Consider the following 27428-nt stretch of genomic DNA (forward strand, 5'->3'; position numbering starts at 1 on the left):
TGTCTACTCTTGCAGATGACATTTCCTGTAACTTCAAGTAATTATTTTGGTTGCCTTCACAGATGCTAGTCTTTTATACAAGGAGTCAAAACTAGAGTTTCAATTTTTTTCCAGGAATTCCAATGTTCAGCTTCAACCTCTAGAGTTTCTTCCATGGTGAATAATTTATTTTGAAAACAGTGTATTATCCCATGATTAAAGGGGCAATGAAAGGAAACAGAATAAAAAAATCTATAGCTCTCTCTTGCCCTGAGTAATTAATGTGAGGTGCTGATGTGTTTCTTCAAATTGACCATCCTCATAACCTCTTTTCAAAATACTAACCCATCTGATATCTGTCTTATGTTTAATTTAGTAAAGCAGTCTTTTTAGTCTGTTTCCAGCATCCTGTAAGAGAAGTCATTTTTTCAAAATTTTGAGTATTTTGTATTTCAACCCAAATTATTAAACATTACCAGTTAAAACTAGATATGGAATTAATTATTGAATTTCTTTCCTATCTGATGATATGAGCATACATATTAAAGAAGTAATAATATCCTTTGTACTTTTACATATTATATCAAAACATCTTATTATAGAAAGTGTTTAATTATGTCATTTGCGATTCCTTTGTATGAATTATAGCAATTTAAACACAAACACACATAAACCACAAGGAAGCAAATCTTATTGGCTGAGCAAAACCTAATCTATGGGGGTGTTGTAACTTCCACTGAAGTAATATAAGTACTCTTAAATATTTCTTGGATTTTTAAGATTACATTACACTTCTGTTTTTTTCAAATTGAATGTTATTTACTTATTTATAGCCACAGTGGCGTGTGGGACCTTAGTGCCCCCACCAGGGATAGAACCTGTGCCACTTGCAGTGGAAGCATGGAGTCCTAACCACTGGACCACCAGGGAATTCCTTGCTTCCGTGTTTTAAGTCTGTCAGGAATCTTATGAATTTTAGGATTTAAAATTACCAAGTAACTTTAGTGATTATCAGATAATTTTGTGTTTTGGGTTTTGTTTTTACATTGTAAAACATTCTTACCATAAATGAGTAGCCTATGAAATTAAAAATCTCTAGACCATGAGTCATTCCATCATAATTTGAGTTTAGCTGTATCTCAATAGCTTATAGAATAGTTAGGACCACTTTAGATCTTGGAATTTCAGTGGATCAATTCATTCACTAGTTAGAACTCAAAAATACCGTTTTTCTTATAACCTCTCTCACAGTGTGATATGAGGTGAATGCAGTACAGTCCACCAATAATTAAGACAACCCATTATTTTGGGAGAAGTATCAATTGAACACCTACTGTCTATTTGGCACTAAGTAATTTTGTCTGATTTTTAATGATTTCTCTCTTAACAATTTCTCCAACCATCCCTGTTTAAGAATATGCCTAAATAACTCATTTCTATTTCTTGCAATTGATCTATGCAGGTGACACAGAGTGATGGGACAGAGAACAGTGAATTCAAAACAGACTGTTTTACCCAACTACTAGTTTTTCTTCTGCTTTTACACGCGTTCCTGTTGTTCAGTCAACAAGTCATGTTCCTAGCAAGTGTTAGTGTTATGGAAGAAGTATATGACAATTTTCTATTTTCATGGAACTATTAGTCTTTTGGGGAAGAGAAAGAATGGAGACAAGATTTAGACAAGTCAAACAGAGAACAAAAGGTGAATCAGGTCTCCATCTGATGTTAGGACCCCATCTGAAATGTAAGTGACATGGCAACAGGGACCTTAGCTGTCTTATTCATCTCTCTGCTTGGGGGCTAGGACTGCCTGGTACATAATGGAAGCAAGCTCTGCGTTCTGGAGAGTCACTGGTGGTGACCTTGTTTGCTAATGCGGCAGCATGGGAAAGAAGGAAAGTCAGTTTGACATACAGTGCTTACAAAGGTTTTTTGGAGCAAGGATCCATGCAGTTAAGCACATCTTTGATTCTTCAGTTCAGTTCAGTTGCTCAGTAGTGTCCTATTCTTCATGACCCCATGGACTGTAACACACCAGGTCTCCCTGTCCATAGCCAACTCCTGGGGTCTTACTCAAACTCATGTCCATCGCACCAGTGATGCTATCCAACCATCTCATATACTCTGTCATCCCCTTCTCCTCATGCCTTCAATCTTTCCCAGCATCAGGATCTTTTCCAATGAGTCGGTTCTTCATATCAGGTGGCCAAATTATTGGAGTTTCAGCTTCAGCATCAGTCCTTCCAATGAATATGGTTGAATCATTTACTTTCATGGTCTTGCTGTACACAATTCTGTATTTACAGAGGCAGAATATCTTCCCAAAGCAAGAACTGGTATTCCCAGGACCCACATTTCATGGTCAACACTTATGTTGTGTTTGTCAAAATGTTCATTAGAATTTTTCCATAAGTTACTATGGAGAAACTCGAACCAACTTTTTGGCCAGTCCAACACTACAACATATAATTATGGAACCCAAATACCATCATGCTGATTATCCCATATTATACTGCCTCTTCCATCAGTCTCTTTGTTGTCCCTCCTCCTCTTATCTCCTGGCATATCCTCTGGCATAATGTAAAATAACTACCTGAGCTTAGATATTCTTTGATGTTCTTAACTTACTAAAATTTCTTCTCATGATCAATGTATGTGTGAGTGCTAAGTCACTTCAGTTGTGTCCAAATCTTTGAGATGCTATGGACTGTAGTCTGCCAGGCTCCTTTGTCCATGGGATTCTCCAGGCAAGAATACTGGAGTGCGTTGCCATTTCCTCTTTCAGGGAATCTTCCCAACTCAGGGACTGAACACGCAGCTCTTATGTCTCCTGCACTGGGAGGTGGGTTCTTTATCATTAACGCTAACTGGGAAGCTTCATGGTTAATGAAACGATATAATTTGATATAATTAACCTCATATTTTGTGTTTTGACAACTTAAGAATCATCATGTTACAGGAGATCTAAGGCACAACTTAAGCTGATTCAAATTCTGTTTCATTGAAGCTAAAATTAACAATAAAAATATTTTCCCTTAGCCATTACAAGATTTCTGGAAATTTAAATACATCCATTAGGCCACATAAGACCCCTTAGTCTGAAGAAATAATGTCAAAGTGATGTCCTTTTCCTTCATATCTGCTAAGATGGTTCAAACACTTAAACAGTAATATTCTGTTAGTATTTCCATATGTTTTTATTGATTTTTATCTGAATCAAGAGAACCAGATTGTAGCTTGTTAATACTGCACTCCTCTAACAAGACTTCCAAACTTAAAGTGTGAGTTCAAAACAACCTTGTAAAAACTAATAGATGCCATTTATGTGCACTAAGTCTTGCCTCTGATTTTATAAAATCCTTTTTCCAATGGCATCATTCATACAAAGAAACATGAAACTTTTTTCTTCTCCTTTCCACATCTGCAGTAACAATTTACTTTTAGTTATTAATATTACAATACAGAAAGTATACTTCTCCAAACAATGGAGTGGCTACTGTGGACAGAAAAACATGAGAATTTGCTCACAAAGAATTAGCCACCAAAGCAAATAAACGCTTTGAACTAATAAAAGCTGCCCACAAAAACTTGCTGGGCTTTTTGACCTTGTTTTCCTTTGGGTAAACAGAATTCAAGGACATGAATACAAACTATTGCTGACATAAAGTTCTTAGACTTTACTTTCTGAATCTTTTCTTTCTATTTCTGAGCTGATCCTACCACTCCAGCGGATAAGTAATAATCTGATACAAACCTTCAAGGTCACTTTCTTCCAGCTCAAATACATTACCTTTAGGTTATTTTGACAGATCAGCAGGAGGCTACATATTCTTTTACCTTTCTGGCAAAATTTTATATTTTAAGCGGTTTATATATGTAATTTTTTATTCTTTGAAACAAAGAACTGGGGAGTAAAGTTAGCCATGGAATTCAAAATCTTGGAATAGTTATGGTTTTAGACTATGTGACAAAAGCCTTTTATATGGATTCTCTCCCAGCTAGACAACAGAAGGGAAAGGAAACCTTGGTTATAGCTATAAAGAACTAATCTGAATTTTCATTGTTTCTGGGTTTGAAGACCTCATTGCCTCTGGATTGACTAGTTCTTATAAATAATTCCATACAATTTTGTTTTGCTTTACAGTACTTCCTGTACAATTATTTCTGTATCTTGATTCAGTACTCACATATTTGAAGAATGAATGAACAAATGAAAAAATGTATATAGGGAAATATTCAAGAAAAATCACAACCATATCAATATAGAATATGTAATGGCATTTGAAAATAACTATTTAATCAGCAAATAGGTAGGTCTTACTGTTATTACCTCTCTGTTTTAATAGTGGATGTAGAAGTACCAGATGTTTTTTATTTAGGTCACTGTGGTGGCCTGAAAATAATTACTTCCTCTGTTGAGGGCCTTAAAGACCTGTGGCCAAGAAGAAAATTTCAGTCCCTCATATGACTAGTGGAAACACATTTAATGGTACATGTGTCAACATTGTAACTTAAGAGAAACACCAGCTTAGCAGGTGACAAACATGACAATGCCATATTGTGTGATGCACCTTGCAAAACACAGAGAGAAAAATCTATATTATGGAGACAGGAGCTCATCATGTTTCAAGTCAGTGATTTGAAGAAAATTTAACAGTTAAGTTAAAAGTAAACAAAAACTGAACCATATCATATCATGAACCAGGTCATATCTTTGTTTTACTTGCATAATAGGTTCACCCTATAAGCTAATCAGAAAGACAGACCATTTTAATGAAATGCATAGTGGCATGTTGGGTTCCAAGAGATATAAAGGTCCCTTCAACAGTCACCATCAACAGTCCTATTCAGGAAATATTCTGTTTGCTGTCCCTTCATCATAACTTATTAAGCATATGCTTTGGGGGTGATGAGATGCCATAACACAGGTCACAAGCTTTTTCTATCCACAATTGATTTGAATTCAACCATAGCAGTTTCTGATCTATTGTTGAAAATAATAGTTCTTGTCAATCTGTGTTACTTAATTGTTGAGTTGTCACTATATCATCAGAGATTTGAAATAAGATTAAGGGTATATTGAAACATGAGGAGTCCAACTCAATAAATAAGTGATTTTCCTTGGGGGGGGGTCTATGAAAATTCACACAAAATTCCAATCAAACTTCTTCTTTTTTAGTTTTTTATTTTTTAAATTTTAAAATCTTTAATTCTTACATGCATTCCCAAACATGAACCCCCCTCCCACCTCCCTCCCCATAACATCTCTCTGGGTCATCCCCATGCACCAGCCCCAAGCATGCTGCATCCTGCATCAGACATAGACTGGCGATTCAATTTTAACATGATAGTATACATGTTAGAATGTCATTCTCCCAAATCATCCAATCAAACTTCTTAATAACATCGTTTACAAAGAAAAATAAGTTTTCAGTTCAATTTCAAATTGTTCATTATTAGTATATATCGGTACAATTGATTTTTGTATTTTGACTTTGTATCTGATACCTTGCTAAATTCACATTTTAATTCTAACAACCTACTGTTGATTCTTTGTAGCTTCTTCAAAGACAATAATCTCATCTGTGAAGAGCTAACTGCTCTATTCCTTTCTCTCCATTTTGTATGGTATTTATTTTTTATTTTCTTCCTTCTTTATTTACCTTGCTGCACCAATTAGGACCTCCAATATGATGTTAAATAAGAGTTATGGTGAGAATAAGCATACTTTTCTGTTTCCCAATCTTGGAACTATTTCAGTCTTTCACAAGTAAGTATTATGCTAGCCATATTTTCTGGGTTGATCCTTTCTCTGTTGGGTTTAAAACAATAAATTATTCCCAGTTTAGTAAGAGTTTCAACACAAACAGATGTTGACTTTTATAAAATACTTTTTCTGTATAAATACAAATCATACGGATTTTCTTCTTTAGTTTGCTGATGTATTTATTGATAACATTGATTTTGAATGTTGAACCAGCCTTGCATTCCCAGGATAAATCCCACTCAGTCTTGGTCTTGTAATATTTTTAAGTTCTTGAATTTAATTTGAAATGTTGTGGAGGATTTTTGCATCTATGTTCATGAGAAATACCAGTCTACAGCTTTCTTTCCTTGTAATGCCTTTGTTTTGTTCAAAAAGTAATTCTGACTTCATAAGTTGAATCAAGAAGTGTTCTCGCACCTTTTCTCTGTTCTAGAAGAGTTTGTGTAAAATTGACATTATTTCTTCCTTGAATTTTTTAGTATAAGCTTTTAATATCTGAATCAATTCCACTCCACTAAACACAATTTAAAGTCAACAATTTCATGTAAAGCAACAATACAAACATTTTGGATCAGAACTTCTGTGACAACCTTTTCTTTTTTTGGATAAGAATTCTCAATGACTTAAAGATTTTACTTCTTAAATTGACTTTTGGATTTTTCTATTTTGTAATAGGATTTTACAAGTAATTTGACAAGCTGATTTGAAGTTTATGTGAACAAAAACTAATCAAACTATTGCTAAAGAAGAATAAGAACATAGTATGTGAAATAGCAATGTTTATTTCAAAACTGTATATAATTAAGTCAGTGTGATATTGGCATAAAGTAAACAAAATGACTAGCACAAATAAATTGAGATGACAGAAACAGACACCTAGGTATAAGGATATGAAAATATGAGATAAATGACAGAAGTAGATTATAACTCCACGAGAAAAGGTTGAGCCCTTAAAAATTAATAACTAGGACCACTGAAGATGAGAAAATATGAGAAAACAAAATTTAATTCTTACTTTGTGCTCTTTATAAAAGTTAATTTCTAACAGGTTAAAGACTAATCTGAAAGGAACTTTAAAATTTAAAGAAACAATAGTAGAATGGGCTTCCTTTGTGGCTCAGCTGATAAAGAATCCTCCTGCAATGCAAGAGACCTGGTTTCAATCCTTGGGTTGGGAAGATCTCCTGGAAAAATGAAAGTCTACCCACTCCAGTATCCTGGCCTGGAGAATTCCATAAAATGTATAGTGCATAGGGCCGCAAGGAGTTGGACATTACTGAGTGGCTTTCCCTTCACTTTCATAGTAGAATACCCATAACCTTGATGTAGGAAATATTTATTAAATTAGATACAAGGGAAAAAATTAACAAAGAAATTAGGTTGATTAATAAGATCACACTGATTAATAATTTCTGTTAATCAAAAGAAATACAGTAAAAAAATACTGAGTAGAATTGAGACAAGTTACGCAGCATAAAACTAACAAAGAAATAGTATAGTCATAATATACAAAAGACTATAAATTGATACAATGGCCAATAAAAAATCATCAAAAATAAGACATTCCCCACAATAGTGAATATAAATATATATTGAAAAAGAAAGTACACATCCTCAGTAATAATAGCATACATTTAAAAAAAAGACTACAGTGAGACATCTTTTTACATCCACTAAATTGTCAAAACTTAAGAAGTCAAATATTATCAAGTATTAGAGTGTAATCAGGATGTATCAGTGGGAACTCATGTATATTACCTATGGGAAAGCAAACTGTTATGACATTTTTGAAAAATAATAAGCACCACCTTTTAAAGTGGAACTTTTTAGTCTCAAAACAGTGATCTCCCAGAGAAAAATGTTTGCACCTAAGTACCAGGATACATATATTTATATATATATTCCAGAAAATATATACAAGAATCTTCAGAGAAACAATATTAATTATAATTGCAAAACAGCAGAAACTAAAATGCCCCTCAGGATCAACAGTTGAATGAGTACATTATGCCATACTCAGTCAGTAGAACACTATAGAATGAATTTACAGCTACACACAAAGCCACAAAAATTGTAGAAATACAATACTGACAGAATAAAAAAAATCCTAGAAGACAATAGATGATAACATTGTTTTTTTATAAAGCTCAAGTGGTTTGGGGATTCATACGTAGCAGAAAAACTATTTTCAATGGCAAGGTAATGATAATATTCAGGATAGTGCTTGTAGGAGGAGCAAGGTTTTGTGATAGGAGAGGAATACATTAGCCTTCATTGACTCTGATTTCATACTTGAGCACTTTATTATTAAGCTATGTAATTAATCTATTTCACACATATATTCTTTAGTTTATATTAATTATATAATTTAACAGCTTTTAAAAATTAAATAAGATTATGAGTGTATGTGTGTCTATGCACTTTAGAAGATTTAGTTGTTTTCTTAATACATGATTTAATCCTAGATGGCTCAACGGGTAAAGACCCACCTGCAATGCAGGAGACACAGGAGATATAGGTTCGATCTCTGAGTCAGGAAGATCCCCTGGAGAAGAAAATAGCAACCACTCCAGTATTCTTTCCTGAAAATCCCATGGACAGAAGAGCCTGGTGGGCTACAGTCCAAAAGGGTTGCAGAGTTGGACCCATCTGAGCAACTAAGGTCACACATATGGAGAGGGAGTGAGCATATGGCCAGACTTCCCAGATTCCTCCAACTTAATTTATCTCAATAAATCATGTACTGAGATAATACTGAGTGATGAGAAAAAAAGTTCCATCTGGATTAAGGCTCAGTGACGACAATATGACATTCTAGCAGTGCACCACCCCTACTAAGAGATCCAGTTCTTCGGCCTGCTCTAGCTTGGTATCTTGGGTAGGGCTTCTGTTTTCTATGGTTAAGATAAAGAAAAAGCCAAACAGAAAGCTTTATCACCAGGAAGGAGCTCAGTATTTTTGTTTCTCCAATCCCTCCCACAAAAAGAGAAGCAAATAGAAAATCATGTAAGTTTAAAACTCTGAAGGTAAACAAGCCCAGTGTATTCCATAATCTTACAAGCTATCCACTGGAAAAAAGTTAAATCATAAAGAATAAAAGAGAAAAAGAAACTGTGCTTGACTAGTTGCTGAAATTCGTCTATTTTTTGATCCTTTGAAGTTCAAGGCGTATTTTTAGCTTTCTGATAAATTTGTACAACTGGATAAAGATAAAATGATAGTATAATCCATCTTGTGAGATAAATAATTTTTTCAAAACTGTCCGATTTTTCTAGAAACATTTTGAGTAATCTGTTGACATTCCTGTGGTCAAACTATTATGGCAATAAACATGGTGCAAATGATATATTAAGTTATGTGAAGCAGCTACTTCCAAGAAATGTTTTTGCTATGTCCTTGTAAAAACAAGTAGAGACATCCCTGAACCTATCACAATCTACACTCAAAATGTTCATCCATATCAACTGTACAATTATAGCAATCTTAATAAGCATGTGATGGTTTCAACAAACTAGGAGAAAATCTTGTGAGAATTACACTGGGATATATCTTGACTAAAAGATTATAGAGCCATAACCTGCTGGTCCAGTGTTAAAACAGAGATAGAACACAGAGCAATAAGTAAAAGGTAACTCAATTTAATGGGCTTCCTGGGTGGCTCAGTGGTAAAGAATCTGCCTGACAAACAGGAAATACACATTCAATCCCTGGGTCATGAAGATCTCCTGGAGAGGAAAATAGCAACCCACTCCAGTATTCTTGCCTGGGAAATCCCATGGACAGAAAAGCCTGACAGACTACAGTCCAAGGGGTTGCAGAAGAGCCAGACATGACTTAGCAACTAAATAACAACACCACCTCAACTTACGTCTAAAATCATTTGAATACCATTAAGTGGATATAGAGTAAGTGCTCTAAATATGAATGAATCCCATTTTTTGAAATTGATTTATTCTTAGTTAGAGGACAATTAATTTACAATATTTTGTTTGTTTCTGCCATACATCAACATGAATCAGTCATAGGTATACATATGGTCCCTTTGTCTTAAACCTCCCTCCCACCTCCCACCACATTCCACCTCTCTAGGTTCACAAGGCCAGTAGTAGAGGGAACCTGTGGACAAATTTAAGTTAAACATTTTTTACTAAAATATTTTATAAGAACACTTACATATATTCTTGCCATCTAAACAAATTTACCTAAATCAGTTGTTCTCAAACTTGGCTGTGAATTTGAGACACTGAAGGGGCTTTCATGTTTCCTTCATTGCTGAAGGATATTTTACTGGTTGTAGAATTCTAGGTTGATGAGTTTTTTAACATTTTAAATATTTTATCCCACTTTCTTCTTGCTTTCATGGCTTGTGATAAGAGGTTTTCTAAAATTTTTATCTTGCTTCTCTATATTTAAGGTGGTTTATTACTTCTGACATCTCTCAGGATGTTTTCTTTGCTTTTGGTTTTTTGCATTTTGAATAGCATACATTTACATGTATATTTTTTGGGTTATTCTGTTTGACTGTAGATGTCTGGATCCATTTCTCTCCCCAGATACAGGGAAAGTGAATTTCCCTGTAACTCCAATCTTCTAATTGTTGTCAGTTGCTCAGCTGTGTCTGACTCTTTGTGATCCCATAGACTGCAGCATGCCAGGTTTCCCTGTCCTTCACCATCTCCTAAAGCTTGCTCAAACTCATATCCTTTAAGTCAGTGATCTCATTCAATGGTCTCATCATCTGTCATCCCCTTCTTCTCCTGGCTTCAAACTTTCCCAGCATCAGGGTCTTTTTCCAGTGATTCAGTTCTTTGCATCATGTGGCCGAAGTATTGGAGCTTCAGATTCAGTATCAGTCCATCCAATGAATATTCAGGATTGATTTCCTTTAGGATTGACTGATTTGATCTCCTTGCAGTCCAAGGGACTCTCAAGAGTCTTCTCCAACACCACAGTTCGAAAGCATCAATTCTTTGATGCTCAGCTTTCATTATGATCCAACTCTCACATTCATACATGTCTACTAGAAAAACTATAGTGTGACTAGACGGACCTTTGTAGGCAAAGTAATGTCTCTGCTTTTTAATATGCTAAGCTTGTCATAGCTATTCTTCCAAGGACCAAGCATCTTTTAATTTTGTGGCTGCAGTCACCATCCTCTGTGATTTTGGAGCCTCCCGAAAAATAAAGTGTACTGTTTCCATTGTTTCCCATCTATTTGCTATGAAGTGATTGGACCAGAGGCCATGATCTTAGCTTTTTTAATGTTGAGCTTGAAGCCAGCTTTTTCACTCTCCTTTTTCACTTTCATCAAGAGGCTCTTTAGTTCTTCACTTTCTGTCATAAGGGTCGTGTCATCTGCGTATCTGAAGTTATTGGTATTTCTTCTGGCAATCTTTTTTTTTTTTTACTTTACAATACTGTATTGGTTTTGCCATACATCAACATGAATCTGCCACGGTTGTACATGTGTTCCCAATCCTGAACCCCCCTCCCGCTTCTCTCCCCATACCATCTCTCTGGGTCATCCCAGTGCACCAGCCCCAAGCATCCTGTATCCCGCATTGAACCTAGACTGGTGATTCGTTTCTTATATGATATTATACATGTTTCAATGTCATTCTCCCAAATCATCCCACCCTCTCCCTCTCCCACAGAGTCCAAAAGACTGTTCTATATATCTGTGCCTCTTTTGCTGTTTCGCATATAGGGTTATCATTACCATCTTTCTAAATTCCATATATATGTGTTAGTATACTGTATTGGTGTTTTTCTTTCTGGATTACTTCACTCTGTACAATTGGCTCATTTCATCCACCTCATTAGAACTGATTCAAATGTATTCTTTTTAATGGCTGCATAATACTCCATTGTGTATATGTACCCCAGCTTTCTTATCCATTCATCTGCTGATGGACATCTAGGTTGCTTCCATGTTCTGGCTATTATAAACAGTGCTGCGATGAATATTGGGGTACACATGTCTCTTTCAATTCTGGTTTCCTTGGTGTGTATGCCCAGCAGTGGGATTGCTGGGTCATAAGGCAGTTCTATTTCCAGTTTTTTAAGGAATCTCCACACCGTTCTCCATAGTGGCTGTACTAGTTTGCATTCCCACCAACAGTGGAAGAGGGTTCCCTTTTCTCCACACCCTCTCCAGCATTTATTGCTTGCAGACTTTTGGATCGCAGCCATTCTGACTGGTGTGAAATCGTACCTCATTGTGGTTTTGATTTACATTTCTCTGATAATGAGTGATGTTGAGCACCTTTTCATGTGTTTGTTAGTCATCTGTATGTCTTCTTTGGAGAAACGTCTATTTAGTTCTTTGGCCCATTTTTTGATTGGGTCGTTTATTTTTCTGGAATTGAGCTGCATAAGTTGCTTGTATATTTTTGAGATTAGTTGTTTGTCGTTGCTTCATTTGCTATTATTTTCTCCCATTCATAAGGCTGTCTTTTCATCTCGCTTATAGTTTCCTTTGTTGTGCAGAAGCTTTTAATTTTAATTAGATCCCATTTGTTTATTTTTGCTTTTATTTCCAATATTCTGGGAGGTGGGTCATAGAGGATCCTGCTGTGATTTATGTCAGAGAGTTTTGCTTATGTTCTCCTCTAGGATTTTTATAGTTTCTGGTCTTACGTTTAGATCTTTAATCCATGTTGAGTTTATTTTTGTATATGGTGTTAGAGAGTGTTCTAGTTGCATTCTTTTACAAGTGGTTGACCAGTTTTCCTAGCACCACTTGTTAAAGAGATTGTCTTTTCTCCATTGTATATTCTTGCCTCCTTTGTCGAAGATAAGGTGTCCATAGGTGTGTGGATTTATCTCTGGGCTTTCTATTTTGTTCCATGGATCTATATTTCTGTCTTTGTGCCAGTACCATACTGTCTTGTTGACTGTGGCTTTGTAGTAGAACCTGAAGTCAGGCAGGTTGATTCCTCCAGTTCCATTCTTTCTCAAGATTGCTTTGGCTATTCGAGGTTTGTTGTATTTCCATACAAATCATGAAATTATTTTTTCTAGCTCTGTGAAAAGTACCGCTGGTAGCTTGATAGGGCTTGCATTGAATCTGTAGATTGCTTTGGGTATATACTCATTTTCACTATATTGATTTTTCCAATCCATTAACATGGTATATTTCTCCATCTATTAGTGTCCTCTTTGATTTCTTTCACCAGTGTTTTATATTTTTCTATATATAGGCCTTTAGTTTCTTTAGGTAGATATATTCCTAAGTATTTTATTCTTCTTGTTGCAATGGTGAATGGAATTGTTTCCTTAATTTCTTTTTCTACTTTCTCATTATTAGTGTATAGGAATGCAAGGGATTTCTGTGTGCTGATTTTATATCCTGCAACTTTACTATATTCATTGATTAGCTCTAGTAATTTTCTGGTGGAGTCTTTAGGGTTTTCTATGTAGAGGATCATGTCATCTGCAAACAGTGAGAGTTTTACTTCTTTTCCAATTTGGATTTCTTTTATTTCTTTTTCTTCTCTGATTGCTGTGGCCAAAACTTCCAGAACTATGTTGAATAGTAGTGGTGAAAGTGGGCACCCTTGTCTTGTTCCTGACTTTAAGGGAAATGCTTTCAATTTTTCACCATTGAGGAAAATGTTTGCTGTGGGTTTGTTATATACAGCTTTTATTATGTTGAGGTATGTTCCTTCTATTCCTGCTTTCTGGAGAGTTTTTATCATACATGGATGCTGAATTTTGTCAAAGGCTTTCTCTGCATCTATTGAGGTAATCATATGGCTTTTATTTTTCAATTTGTTAATGTGGTGAATTACATTGAGTGATTTGCGGATATTGAAGAATCCTTGCATCCCTGGGATAAAGCCCACTTGGTCATGGTGTATGATCTTTTTAATGTGTTGTTGGATTCTGATTGCTAGAATTTTGTTGAGGACTTTTGCATCTATGTTCATCGGTGATATTGACCTGTAGTTTTCTTTTTTTGTGACATCTTTGTCAGGTTTTGGTATTAGGGTGATGGTGGCCTCATAGGATGAGTTTGGAAGTTTACCTTCCTCTGCAATTTTCTGGAAGAGTTTGAGTAGGATAGGTGTTAGCTCTTCTCTAAATTTTTGATAGAATTCAGCTGTGAAGCTGTCTGGGCCTGGTCTTTTGTTTGCTGGAAGATTTCTGATTACAGTTTCAATTTCTGTGCTTCTGATGGGTCTGTTAAGATTTTCTATTTCTTTCTGGCTCAGTTTTGGAAAGTTGTGCTTTTCTAATAATTTGTCCATTTCTTCCACGTTGTCCATTTTATTGGCATATAGTTGCTGATAGTAGTCTCTTATGATCCTTTGTATTTCTGTGTTGTCTGTTGTGATCTCTCCATTTTCATTTCTAATTTTATTGACTTGATTTTTCTCCCTTTGTTTCTTGATGAGTCTGGCTAATGGTTTGTCAAATTTTATTTATCCTTTCAAAGAACCAGCTTTTGGCTTTGTTCTTTTTGCTAGTCTCTTTTGTTTCTTTTGCATTTATTTCTGCCCTAATTTTTAAGATTTCTTTCCTTCTACTAACCCTGGGGTTCTCCATTTCTTCCTTTTCTAGTTGCTTTAGGTGTAGAGTTAGGTTATTTATTTGACTTGTTTCTTGAGGCATGCCTGTATTGCTATGAACTTTCCCCTTAGCACTGCTTTTACAGTGACCCATAGGTTTTGGGTTGTTGTATTTTCATTTTCATTCATTTCTATGCATATTTTGATTTCTCTTTTGATTTCTTCTGTGATTTGTTGGTTATTCAGAAGTGTGTTGTTCAGCCTCCACATGTTGGAATTTTTAATAGTTTTTCTCCTGTAATTGAGATCTAATATAACTGCATTATGATCAGAAAAGATGCTTAGAATGATTTCAATTTTTTTGAATTTACCAAGGCTAGATTTATGGCCCAGGATATGATCTATCCTGGAGAAAGTTCCGTGAGCACTTGAGAAAGAGGTGAAATTCATTGTTTTGGGGTGAAATGTCCTATAGATATCAATTAGGTCTAACTGGTCCATTGTATCATTTAAAGTTTGCGTTTCTTTGTTAATTTTCTGTTTTGTTGATCTGTCCATAGGTGTGAGTGGGGTATTAAGGTCTCCCACTATTATTGTGTTATTGTTGATTTCCCCTTTCATACTTGTTAGCATTTGTCTTACATATTGCAGTGCTCCTATATTGGGTGCATATACATTTATAATTGTTATATCTTCTTCTTGGATTGATCCTTTGGTCATTATGTAGTGTCCTTCTTTGTCTCTTTTCACAGCCTTTGTTTTAAAGTTCATTTTATCTGATACAAGTATTGCTACTCCTGCTTTCTTTTGGTCTCTGTTTGTGTGGAATATCTTTTTCCAGCCCTTCACTTTCAGTCTGTATGTGTCCCTTGTTTTGAGGTGGGCCTCTTGTAGACAACATATATAGGGGTCTTGTTTTTGTATCCATTCAGCCAGTCTTTGCGTTTTGGTTGGGGCATTCAACCCATTTACATTTAAGGTAATTATTGGTAAGTATGATCCCATTGCCATTTACTTTATTGTTTTGGGTTTGGGTTTATACGCCCTTTTTGTGTTTCCTGTCTAGAGAATATCCTTTAGCATTTGTTGGAGAGCTGGTTTGGTGGTGCTGAATTCTCTCAGCTTTTGCTTATCTGTAAAGCTTTTGATTTCTCCTTCATATTTGAATGAGATCCTTGCTGGGTACAGTAATCTGGGCTGTAGGTTATTTTCTTTCATCACTTTAAGTATGTCTTGCCATTCCCTCCTGGCCTGAAGCGTTTCTATTGAAAGATCAGCTGTTATCCTTATGGGAATCCCCTTGTGTGTTATTTGTTGTTTTTCTCTTGCTGCTTTTAATATTTGTTCTTTGTGTTTGATCTTTGTTAATTTGATTAATATGTGTCTTGGGGTGTTTCACCTTGGGTTTATCCTGTTTGGGACTCTCTGGGTTTCTTGGACTTGGATGATTATTTCCTTCCCCATTTTAGGGAAGTTTTCAACTATTATCTCCTCAAGGATTTTCTCATGGTCTTTCTTTTTGTCTTCTTCTTCTGGGACTCCTATAATTTGAATGTTGGAGCATTTCATATTGTCCTGGAGGCCTCTGAGATTGTCCACATTTCTTTTAATTCATTTTTCTTTTTTCCTCTCTGATTCATTTATTTCTACCATTCTATCTTCTAATTCACTAATCCTATCTTCTGCCTCTGTTATTCTACTATTTGTTGCCTCCAGAGTGTTTTTTATCTCATTTATTGCATTATTAGTTATATATTAGCTTTTATTTCTTCTAGGTCCTTGTTAAACCTTTCTTGCATCTTCTCAATCCTTGTCTCCAGGCTATTTATCTGTGATTCCATTTTTATTTTGAGATTTTGGATCATTTTCACTATCAATATTCAGAATTCTTTCTCAGATAGATTCCCTATCTCTTCCTCTTTTGTTTGGTTTGGTGGGCATTTCTCCTGTTCCTTTACCTGCTAGGTATTCCTCTGTCTCTTCACCTTGTTTATATTGCTGAGTTTGGGGTGGCCTGTCTGTATTCTGGCAGTTTGTGGAGTTCTCTTTATTGTGGAGTTTCCTCGCTGTGGATGGGGTTGTATCAGTGGCTTGTCAAGGTTTCTTGGTTAGGGAAGGATGTGTCGGTGTTCTGGTGGGTGGAGCTGGATTTTTTCTCTCTTGAGTGCAATGAAGTGTCCAGTAATGAGTTATGAGATGGCAATGGTTTTGGAGTAACTTTGGGCAGCCTGTATATTGAAGCTCAGGGCTGTGTTCCTGTGTTGCTGGAGAATTTGCATGGTACATCTTGCTCTGGAACTTGTTGGCCCTTGGGTGGTACTTGGTTTCAGTGTAGGTATGGAGGCGTTTGATGAGCTCCTATCAATTAATGTTCCCTGGAGTCAGGAGTTCTCTGATGTTCTCAGGATTTGGACTTAAGCCTCCTGCTTCTGGTTTTCAGTCTTATTTTTACAGTAGTCTCAAGACTTCTCCTTCTATACAGCACCGTTTATAAAACATCTAGGTTAAAGATGAAAAGTGTCTCCACAGTGAGGGACACCCAGAGAGGTTCACAGAGTTACATGGAGAAGAGAAGAGGGAGGAGGGAGTTAGAGGTGACCCAAATGAGATGAGGTGGGCTCAAAAGAGGAGAGAGCAAGCTAGCCAGTAATCACTTCCTTATGTGCACTCCACAGTCTGGACTGCTCAGAGATGTTCACGGAGTTATACAGAGAAGAGAAGAGGGAGGAAGGAGATAGAGGTGGCCAGGAGGATAAAAAGGGGGAATGAAAAGGAAAGAGACAGATCCAGCCAGTAATCAGTTCCCTAAGTGTTCTCCACCATCTGGAGCACACAGAGATTCACAGAGTTGGGTAGAGAAGAGAAGGGGGAGGGAGGAGACCGAGGCGACCTGGTGGAGAAAAAGGAGAGTCCAAAGGAGGAGAGAGCAGTCAAGCCAGTAATCTCACTCTCAAGTAAAAATAGGTACTGAAGATTGGGTTTTTAAAGGTACAAAATTGATAACAAATACCAAAAAGCAAAGATTAAAAATCTAGAGTAGAGGTTGGACTTTCAAAAATACAATATTAAAGAAAAGAAGAAGATGAAATAAAAGTCACAAGAATTATTAAAATATATATAATATATATGAAGTTTGCTTTAAAAATAGGGTCTTTTTTTAAAAGTAATAGTAGGTCATAAAAATGAAAATTAAAGGAGTAATAGAGGACTTAAAAATTTTAAAAAGTTTAAAAAAAGAAGAAAAAAAAAGAATGATTGTAAAAATAGTAAAGATATATCTAGGACTTTCTCTAGTGTTGTTGTGGGCTGTTGTGGGGTCAGTTCATTTTCCGATAGTTCCTTGGTACGGCTTATATTTCTCAAGATCTAGGCCCCTTCCTATGTAGTCTGTACTAATGACAGGGTTTTAACCTATTGCACCTGTCACTTCCAAGGCGGTTTCCTCTGTTTTAGCTTCTTCTGTTTGCTGGTCTCTTCAGTGTCTGATTTCCACCCTGACACAAGGGGGGCGGTGGTGGACAGTTTTTTTAGGCTCACTTGTTCAGTCGCGCTGTGGGGAGGGAGGGACGCTACAAACAAATAACACTGGCGTGTGCTCGCAGTGTCTCAGCCACACTGGGCCTGCTCCCCGCTCACAGCACACACAGCTCAGGCTCTAGGTTGCTCCACCGGGAACCGTCTGAGGCCGGCCCTGGGCTGAATGCACCTCCCAGGTCTAAGCCGCTCAGGTTCAGGCACTCAGGTAGTCCTCAGAGGGGCAGACTTGGTTGGGCCTGCATTATGTGCCCTTCTCAGGTCCGAGTAGCTCAGGTGTTTGGCAAGCACAGTCACTGAGACTTATCGCCTCTCCTGTCCCTGCTGCTCAGATTTCTGGGTGTACCACTGACGCACCTTCTCAGGTGGATGATGACTGTCCAGGACCCCAAGAAGTCTTAGTTAGCAAAGAAGCCTGCTTGCCCTTTGGTAGATAATCTCTCTCTGGGGCTGCAATCGCCCCCTTCTGGGCCTTCCGGCTCTGGCTGCCTTGTCACCAGAGGGGGATGTTCAGCAGCCAGCTAATTCTGTTCCGTCCTTTGTTCTGTGCGCAGTCCTGGCGGTGTCTTATGTTAGGGCTTTTCACGTGGTAGCTATCCCACAGTCTGGTTTGCTAGCCCAAGTTAGTTCGCTCTGATTACCCTTGGGGCATTCGGGCCCAATCCTTAAAAAGCAATGCAGCCCGCGCTTCCCTGCCCAGCCTCCACTTGCTAGTGGCGGATGCAGGCATCTGCGCTGCTTCTCCACTGGGGGAGTTACCGTTGGGCTCGTAATCTGTGGGTTTTAATTATTTATTTATTTTTCCTCCCTGTTATGTTGCCCTCTGTGCTTCCAAGTCTCACCACAGACTCGGCAATGAGTGTTTCCTGGTGTTTGGAAACTTCTCTCTTTTTAAGACTCCCTTCCCGGGACGGAGCTCCCTCCCTACCTCTTTTGTCTCTTTTTTTGCCTTTTTTATTTTTTCCTACCGCTTTTTGAAGACAATGAGCTGCTTTTCTGGGTGCCTGATGTCCTCTGCCAGCATTCAGAAGTTGTTTTGTGGAATTTACTCAGCATTTAGATGTTCTTTTGATGAATTTGTGAGGGAGAAAGTGGTCTCCCCGTCCTATTCTTCTGCCATCTTAGGACCGCCCCTCTTCCTGGCAATCTTGATTCCAGCTTGTGCCTCATCCAGCCTGGCATTTCACATGATGTCCTCTGCATATAAGTTAAATAAGCAGGGTGACAATACACAGCTTTGACGTACTCCTTTCTCAATTTGGAACCAGTCCTTGTTCCATGTCTGGTTCTAACTGTTGCTTCCTGACCTGCGTACAGATTTCTCAAGAGGCAGGTCAGGTGGTCTGGTATTCCTACCTCTTGAAGAATTTTCCACAGTTTGCTGTGATCCACACAGTCAAAGACTTTAGTGTAGTTAATGAACTAGATGTTTTTCTGGAATTCTCTTGCTTTTTTGATGATCCAACAGATGTTGGCAATTTGATCTCCGGTTCCTCTGCCTTTTCTAAATCCAGTTTGAATACCTGAAAGTTCTCAGTTCGTACACTGTTGAACCCTGGCTTGGAAAATTTTGAGCATTACTTTGCTAACATGTGAAATTAGTGCAATTGTGCAGTAGATTGAATGTTCTTTAACACTGACCTTCTTTGGGATTAGAATTAAAAGTGACCATTCCCAGTCCCAGCCACTGCTGAGTTTTCCAAATTTGTAGGCATATTTTGTTCAGCACTTTAACAGCATCATCTTTCAGGATTTGAAATAACTCAGCTGGAATTACTCAGCTTTCTAATAGGTTCAGCAAAATCATTGATTTTTAGCCTGTCCAGATTTTTTCTTGTTGTAAGGTCAGGAACTATTACTTCCAAGATGTTCTACATGTCAGGGTGAAAGTTTTAAAGGATTTAAAAAATTCAACTGGGCTAGGTTGTTGCCAGGAATTATTTTTTACTACCCTCAAGTTATTGTAATATGAAGCCAGTATTAACAGCCACTTCCTTAGATTTTTAGACCTTGAAACACTTCTAAATTATGTCATTACTCAAGATCACCTGATAACTTACAACATTATTTAAATATTAATACTTTTCTTTATGACAAACTTTACGTAGCACATTCTTTTAGTAGACATTTTAAATAATGAGCATTCTTAAATCTGAGACCATGGTTGTGGCACACCTAGTCTTGAACCTGCATATCAGAACCAATCTATACCATACAGAACCTCATTCCTGTGGGTCAAAGAGCTTCTGGATCAGTCATCTTTTCCATACTGAGCTCTGTTACTATCCAAGAGAACTTCTAAATCCATATAAGAAAACATCAAGCTCTATTCTCATAGATCCATTACCTCAAGTCCTGTGGACTTCTGTTCCTTTTAAAATATAGGGTTGCTTCCTTTGTCTTACCTGATTCCAACAATACTTACTAATATTGTTCTCTGTCCTTGACAATATATCTTTCCATCACTGTCATAATACTCTCTTGGCATTTCTCCTTCTTCTTGTCTATTGCTTCTTATTTGCCTTCATGGGCTCCTATTCCTCCACTATCTCCTAATTGTTCATATATTTCAGTGATCCTTTTGGTCAGTTCCTTTTTGTGTTCTATATACTTTCCATGGATGATTTCATCCATATTTTTGGCTTCAGTTTTCATCCATCAGTGAAACCAAAGAACTATTCCTCCACTTTCTCTAAGAAGACATATATATCAGTAGGTTTTTCTACTATTCTCATTATATGTATTATTATTTGAAGATACATAGCTTGATTCTTTTTTATTTAATTATACAGTAAGTTAAAATATATTATTTTTGCACAAGTTTAAAATAACCATCAGATTCAAAAGGGGCCTGCCACCAAGAAAAGACTAAATATCACTGTCTAGGCAAGTGATATATCACTTTTTACTGACTGACTGAATTTTAATTATCTATTTACTGCTCTAATGCAAAAAATATAAAAGATAACATGTATAGTTAGAGGATAATTAACTAAAAGTTATTGCCAATTAGTTGTTTTTCTTTTTTGTGCAAATACCCAGTCTTCTACACTATATATTATAGTAATCTCCTTCAGCTCTGCAGAAAGACTTGAGTATCTTCTCTGGAATAACTCCCCAAGGACAATGAACATCAAACTGGATTAGCAAAAAGATTATGGTGACTTAGAACCATCTGCATTTACCAAACTGCCCAGATGATTCTGTTACAAAGCACAGTAGCTTAGTCTGGTTCAGTGTTGAAGACCTAGTAGTTCCTGATTGGCACTTATTTATTAAATGATTCTTCTCCAAACAGCTATAACACATAGAAAAGGATGAGAGTTTTCTAATAAGGAAGACAATTTTCTTATTATTTTGCTTTGACTTTTACTTCCTATTCAGTAATTTGGATGCAAATAGGAGAAGGCAATGGCAACCCACTCGGTATTCTTGCCTGGAGAATTCCACAGACAGAGGAGCCTGGGGGGCTATAGTCCATGGGGTCACAGAGTCGAACATGACTGAGCAACTAATACACAGGATAACTTTCTTTAATTAATAGAATTATTATCCTTCAATTATCTTTGACATTCATTGTTTTAAAAGGCATAGAAAAACTATATAAACACATGGCCTATAAATCCTCCAAAATTCTCATTAACTTATAGCACTTTTCCCTTTTTTATGAAAAAAAAAATATTCATGATTACTCATCATAAACCATAAGGCTATCTATTATCTATGACTTTCAATACTTCTTCCCATTTTTTCTGAGTAAACAGTCACATTTCCATCATTAAACATCTTGCAAGTCATGACTATACCCATATAGAAAAGTGAGTTAAGCTGATCCGGAGAGCACACATTTTTGAGAGGGGAAATGTGAAATAGCCTTAAATGTAGCCCTTAAGCACAGTACAATATTTAGTGAGCCATTATTTTCACAGTTCATCCCAATGAGTATCTTTGCCTTATTCGCTTTATAGGGAACATTTTATCCACTCCATAAAAAATCTTTTTTCCCTCCTCTCTTCTTTAAGCAAGAGTTGATGATTAAACATTGAATTTTAATGAGTGTCAGAATATCCTAGTTGACTGAGATTAAGCTGCCATTTGCCATCATTCTGCTAGCTCAGGAAAACTTTTCTAACACTCTCTAGCAAAATATACTGCTACTGCTTTGACTTTTCGTTCACCAAATAACTCCATTAATTACCAGCAACCAGACTTCTTTGTGATGTTTCGTGCACCTGGTTTGCAGACGGGATGTAGTAACAGAAGCCGACAGAGCACACCCAGACTGCAGTACAGGCCAGAATGTTGGCTACTCTCAACTAATTTTATGTGTCTGTGGAAAACAGAGCTTTGAATTTCAACCAGCTGAAGTTATTGTTTGCTGTTACCCTATTCAAAATTAGCATTTTTATGAACAAATTCAGAAAAAGAAAAGTGAATTTTCAAGATGTTGATCAAGACATCATTTAATTTCAGTTGTATTCCAAAAACTACAAATTCATAAATTGGAATAAAAACCACAGAGATCAAAGCCTCCCAATGATCTGGAGCTTTCTCATTGACTTTGGATGTGAACAGCATAATATCTCGTAATAATTTCACAGTAAAAGCTGAAGGCTCCTCTGGAAAAGTAAACCAAAAAAAAAAATTGCTTTAATAGTCCTTATTCTTATTTACCATTAATGTCTGTATTAGCTCAAGGAGTTGAAAGGTCTCCTTAAAATAAGTTTTAAAATGTCTTCTCTGCATGTGGTGTGAGCTGCACATCTGTAATATGACCAATAAACACTTAGGGGGAAAGAATGATGCCTTGTTTTTAATTGTGAAATCAGACTCTCTGCACTCTTATTTCTCTCACATTAACATGGTTTGCCATATTTGGGGTCGGTTTTTTTATAAGGAACTAGCCACAGAACTGGACTAAAGATGCAGATGGAAGAGAGATCATGGCATAATTCCTCAAAGATATCCAGCACAGTTGAGTTAAAAATGATGACCACATGCCCTTTTCAGGTACATTACAAAAATCCTCACATCAACTTCAGCACTTCAAAATAAAATCCAAAAGGATACAGGAACTCTTGGACTTTGTATGCCATCTCTTGACCCCCATAGGCCTCAATATAGAGAAATCTAGGATCATGAAAACCATCCCAAGGCTGCTCTTATAGCCACTATGTGGCATCCCAAAGAATTATCAGAGTCTTCCCTTAATAACAACAAATCATTTGATCCAAATTTTTGTTACTTCCCATAATGTCATCATGAAGAATGGAATGAGGTTATTAAGGGACATTGATGTTATAGGCAGTCTGGTGAACATGTAGACTTATTTAAAACTTAAGAAAACTAAAATGCTTAAATGTTTTCTCTTATAGATATGACTACTTCACTTTAAAATTAAATAGTTTAGCAGAAAAAGATTTAATACTCTAAACTTTTTCTACCTATAGAAGTTTGCTTGACAGTACAACAAAATGAAATCTATAGCATTTCCTCTAATATTGACCTCATCACTTAAAAAATTACAAGGATTCTTCTTCTAGAGAACAGACTTTGATAGAAATGTCAAAAGATTTTTGCTTACTTTATCTTTTAATCTTAGTCTTTGTGGCAATTATTCCCAGACCTTATTGTGGTTTCCTGCACAAAATTATACCCTTAAGCATAGCAGACTTACATTTACTACAGACTCAGGACAATAAAAAGTCAGCAGCAGGAGAAAATATGTTTTATATGTTCAGTTAAGTTTACACAGAACTGGAAAATATTGGCAAGTGGCATTTAATTATGTTACTCTAGTTTCTTTAATATATCTCAAAAATTTCCAATCCAAACAGAGATTATTAATTTCTAATAGCTTAGAGATAGAATTACTACTTCTATTGTTATTTAAAGTCTTCAAATAAATCTCTGTATTTATGATTTAAACATTACTCCTCTATTCAATGTTGCAATATTGTCACTCTATTTTTAATTTACATTATCTTCAAACATAAAATTATGGAAAATTTATTTGAGATGCATAAAAATATAAATAAACTAGACATGAGCAATCCTATTGTATTTAGCATAGTTCATTTGGGCATTATATTTGTTTAATATTCAAATCAGTGATCTTTCCATTGATGATAGAGCATTCATACATTAGTCATATGTTATTAATACAATCTACCAAATTACTTTAAAATTCAGTTCAGTTCAGTTCAGTTGCTCAGACAAGTCTGACTCTTTGCAACCCCAGGGACTGCAGCACGCCAGGCTTCCCTGTCCATAACCAACTCCTGGAGCTTACTCAAACTCATGTCCATCAGTAATGCCAACCAGCCATCTCATCCTCTGTTGTCTCCTTCTCCTCCCACGTTCAATCTTTCCCAGCAGCAGAGTCTTTTCCAATGAATCAGTTCTTCACATCAGGTGACCAAAGTATTAGAATCACTTCTTCACATCAGGTGACCAAAGTATTAGAGTTTCCGCTTCAGCATCAGTCCTTTCAATGATATTCAGGATTGATTTCCTTTAGGATTGACTGGTTTGATCTCCTTGCAGCCCAAGGGACTCTCAAGAGTCTTCTCCAACACCACAGTTCAAAAGCATCAACTCTTCGGCACTCAGCTTTCTTAATAGTCCAACGCTCACATCCACATATGACTACTGGAAAAACCATAGCTTTGACTAGGCAGACCTTTGTTGGCAAGGTAACGTCTCTGCTTTTTAATATGCTGTCTAGGTTGATCATAGCTTTTCTTCCAAGGAACAAGAGTCTTTTAATTTGACGGCTGCAGTCATCATTAGGCCACTTAAAACAACTGACATTTATTTTCTTATACTTTCTGTGGGTTAGAAATTAGGGTGGCTTCACTGAGTGGTTTTAGCACAGGTTCTCTTGTGAGTTTGCAGTTTAAGAAGTCAGCCAGGGCCATGGTCACCTGAACACTCACCTGGCTCTGGAGGATCAGCTTCCAAGATGGCTCACTCTTATGCTTACTGGCAAGAGGCCTCAGTTTCTCACTGATTCTTGTCAGGAAGCCTCCAGTTTTTGACACAAGGGTTTTTCCATAGGACTTCTTAGAGTGTCATTATGACATGGCAGCTGACTTTCTCCAAAGCAAATCATATAAGAAAGCAAAAGGAAGCCCTAATGTCTTTTTTTTTTTAACTTTTACTTTATATTAGACCATAGTTGATTTATAAAATTGTGTTAGTTTCAGGTGTACAGCGAAGTGATTCAGTTTTACATATACATGTATCTAGTCTTTTATCATCTAACTTCAGCAGTCATATCCCAACATTCCCACAATATTCTAGAATTTACACAATTAACCTCTATTTAACATGAGAGGGGACTATACTAGAGTGTAAATACAGGAGACAAAGATTATTGAGATGAGCTACAACAATCTAGTCCAGCAAAGAAGGAAAACACAGTGCAAGAAAGAATGCTGCTGCTGCTGCTAAGTTGCTTCAGTCATGTCAGACCCCATAGATGGCTCGTGTCTGACCCCGTAGACGGCAGCCTACCAGGCTCCTCCATCCCTGGGATTCTCCAGGCAAGAACACTGAAGTGAGCTACCACTGCAAGAAAGAATCCCTATACACAAAAGATGGGCTGCAGTGTTGTCATAAACAGTAAGAATTTCATAGCATGACAAGCTGACACATTTTTAGTATTTAAATATTTCTGGGAATATGCATGAAACTACTCATTCTTTAAATAAAGCCCAAATGCAAGTAACCAAAACCATGTAGAATTCTAGAACATATATCTGCCTTTTATTTATTTATCTTAATTTCATTTATCTTAAAACTTTCAATAATTGGAACATCATAATTTCTGTTTAGGTTTTCTAATTCCCCTAAACTCCCTCTAAATGCTAAGAAGACACGAAATAGCATGTATCAGAGAGACCTCAGGACATTTTGCAAACACAAATTAAATTCAAATGATAGAAACAGTAAGTTGTTACCATTTGAATCATAAGCTAACACTGGTACAGCCTGTGGCTGTACAACTAACAGTAAGATTTGTAAACCATAATCTGAATTTGTAAGTATATAAATGAAACCTCTGCTAGAAATGCCATATGTGTACTCTCCATGTAATAGAGATCATAAGGAGGTATAAACAAAAAGCATTTTTGTAGTTTCTCAATGTCCTGTTAGATAAATGACTCATTGATCCTATTTCTTTTTTAACAAGAAATATTCAAAGGAAATATCATGGAACTTGGATTGGTTTTATTTTCTCAGGATTGACTTTCTGGTTACATTGAAGAACACTTACTGCCAGAGTGACAATGTCCCTTGTTGGAGTTAAACAACAACCACTTCTCACCATCCAAGAGATGAGAGTGAGAAACATATGATTAGTGAGGTCAAGTACTTTATTATCCAAAGGCCAGAAGGCATATAGTCTTAAATTGGAGATAGCTAGGATTTCCCTGTAGCTCAGATGGTAAAGAATCTGCCTGCAATACAGGAGACCTAGGTTCGATTCCTGGGTTGGGAGGATCCTCTTGAGAAGGGAATGGCCACCCACTCCAGTATTCTTGCCTGGACAATCCCATGGACAGAGGACCCTGGCAGGCTACAGCCAGGCTGGTTGCAAAGAGTCAGACTCGACTGAGTGACTAACATTACCACTAGAGATAGATATCAAGCCAAAGGGAAACATAGTAAATCTAAGAGCAAAAGATAGTAACTGAGCCCAGTATAATGAAAAGACTCAAAGGGAAGCGGTTGAAAGTGAGGAGAAACAGCAGCATGGATAAGCTGAAGTTACATGAACAATGAAATACTATAAAACTTCAGGTGAGGAAAATACAAAAAATAAAATCAAAAGTATAAGAGAAGAGGCAAAAAGAGCTTTATTAGAATTTACATCCAGCACAGCAGCTATAAGAAACATACTGCAGAATATCAAGTACATGAGAAGAGATACTCTGATTTACACACAGACAGCAGTGCAGAGGCAGAAGAGAGTCTTGCGGTCATAGCTGGCTAGAGAGTCAAAACTGAGGATGGAGTTGGAGCTAAACTCAGGCTTGTATTTAAGGAGTGTTCAGCCTCATCTAGAAGGACATCTTGCAGGGATGTGTTGAGGGCATGTTTAGGAAAAGGTTAGGGTGTAGGACAAGGCTGGCAGGTACGGAAGGAGCTGTGGTAAAGTTTGGCACCCAAGAAGCATCAAGTCCAACTGTTTGTGATCCTAGGACAGTAGGCCGCTTGGTTCCTCTGTCCATGGGACTTTCCAGGCAAGAACACTGAAGTAGGTTACCATTTTCTCCTTCAGAGGATTTTCCCAACCCAGGGATTGAACCTGTGTCTCACTGTATAGTCCATGAGGTTGCAAAGAGTCGGACATGTCTGAACGACTTTCACTTTCACTTTTCTTTACCACTAGAGCCACCTGGGAAACCCCTAAAGAGCATCAAACATCACAGACGGAACAAACCAGGTTGGAGAAGAGGTCCTAGGCACAATTCATAGATTATACTCTTCTAATCTTTATTCTTGTAGACACAAAGACAGAGCACTATTACCAAATTCACCCAATGGCACAGAGCAGCTTATCACAAGAAGATGACCCCAAAATCAAGAAATCATGAATCAAACATTAATTATCAATCACAAAAGAG

The sequence above is a fragment of the Ovis canadensis genome, chromosome 16 (genome assembly GCF_042477335.2).
Source record: "Ovis canadensis isolate MfBH-ARS-UI-01 breed Bighorn chromosome 16, ARS-UI_OviCan_v2, whole genome shotgun sequence".
NCBI lineage: Eukaryota > Metazoa > Chordata > Mammalia > Artiodactyla > Bovidae > Ovis > Ovis canadensis.